The sequence below is a fragment of the Coenobita brevimanus genome, chromosome 40 (genome assembly GCF_032717465.1).
Source record: "Coenobita brevimanus isolate Jiangsu-jjx chromosome 40, ASM3271746v2, whole genome shotgun sequence".
Lineage (NCBI taxonomy): Eukaryota > Metazoa > Arthropoda > Malacostraca > Decapoda > Coenobitidae > Coenobita > Coenobita brevimanus.
The window spans coordinates 16,645,549-16,647,578 of NC_136993.1; positions in this window are offsets into that span (position 1 = coordinate 16,645,549).

Here is a 2,030-nt window from a genome sequence, read left to right on the forward strand (position 1 = left end):
AGTGAGACGCCGAGAATTTCAATACTTTTGGAAATGGGAATATTTGTAGCATTGAACGTAATATACGATTCTGGCAATACCAGTCTATTAGTAAATGGTATATATTTAGTTTTTATTAGCATTAAATGAGACAAGGTTATTTTGTCCCCATTCACTGATCGTGGATAAGTCTTGATTTAAAGAAATGGCTGTACTGAGTTGAGAGTTAGAGATATCGGACTTTGTAAATGGATGTCTGAGTGTGAATGAACTATGAAGTGTTGAGTCATCTGCATTTGAATGGATGCGATTGTGGGTGACAGATAAGAGATCATTAATATCAACGAGGAACAGGATTGGTGCCAGAACTGATCCCTGTGGCACACTGCCTTAACCGAGTGGAAAGTGGAATATACATCATCTACTTTTACTCTTATTTTTCTGTTGCTGAGATATGAGGAAATCAAAGGAACAAAAGAGTTTAGTCCATAGCAAGGAAGTTTGGACAACAGGGAACGGTGCCACACTGTCAAAAGCTTTAGAAATATCCAGGGCTACTGAATGAGTTTCACCATGTAGGTCAACTGATTGATGAATGGTATGAGTCAGGAGATGGAGTATGTCAATGGTGGATCTTTCCTGGCGAAAACCATAATGTCTATCACTAATTAAGTTGTTGGATTCAAGATGTTTAACTATGTGCTTATTAATTACAGATTCAAATACCTTACCAAGAGAAAATGTGACAGCTATTGGTCTGTAATCAGAGGGGTCAGAGGAACTTACATTCCCTGGCACAGAGACGTAGACAAAACAACTGATCAGCTGATTTTGCGTATTCTTGCACTACATTATTTTCTTTACTATTTGAACAACAGTCTTACTTAAAACTTCTTTTTATATCAGAACACCATTTAGTCTAACCTGGTACAGAGCTTGACTCACATAAAGATACTAATTTAGTTATTGCTACTGGCCAGGTTGGCCAGTTACAGAGTGGTGGCGACGTGCATCTGCTCCGCTTGGTGCCTTGTGTGTGTGTGTGTGTGTGTGTGTGTGTGTGTGGTAGGGGAGTGTTGTTTATGGTGAGGTGTGGAATGTGACTGTGTTCTGCTGTTCAGTTTGTGAGAAGGGTCACTTTAGATTTGGCTGGGGCTACTGTATTTTGAGCCTGTTTGTGATGAACCATTCGTGTAGTGTGTTGAGGTAAAGTTGGAGGATGTGTGCAGCTGTGTTTGCGTTTTGGTGTGTACATGTAAGTGTTATGTCATCTGCATAGGAAGCTATGTGTATCTTTGGGGTGTGGGGTGTGGGTTTGTCGTGCATGTACAGGTTAAATAATGTAGGGGACAAAACAGATCCTAGGGGGATGCCATCTGTGAAGTTTCTGATGTTCAAAGACTGACCAGCAAATGTTACATGTGCATATTTGCCTGCTAAGTAGTTTGCCAGCCATCTTTTTGTGGTATTGTGCATGTTTGTGTTGAATATTTTGTTTGTGAGGGTTGTGGCAGGGGATGACATCAAAAGCTTTTGCTAATGTCTAGTGTGACTATGAGTGTTCTGTGTGGTGGCCTAGCTGAATTCGTGCCATCAAAAACTCTCTGTGTAAGGTGTGTGGGACGAGTGTTTGTGGAGTGTAATGGCGTAAAGCCAAGTTGTGACTGGGCTAGGGAGGTGTAAGGTGTAACTAGTTGTAGTACCAGTCGTTCGGTAACTTTAGAGGGGGTGCAGAGGAGTGTGATGGGGTGGTGTGAGGAAGGTAATGTAGGATCTTCGTTGGGTTTAGGGATAGTGATGATAATGCCATGCTTCCAGATGCTGGATATTGTGTGGTGTGAGTAAGTGTAGTTTGATATGTTGGTGAGTGCTTGTACGCCTTGTGGTCCAAGGTGTTTAACCCTGAATAGGGAATCGTTCGATCTGTGTCACACATCAAGCACAACAACACCAAAACTGCAGCCATGATTTTAAATATTTGCCAAAAAAAGGGCAATTGCCAATTTCTTGCATGCAAAAAAAAACAAAAAACAAAAAACAATCATTCCACT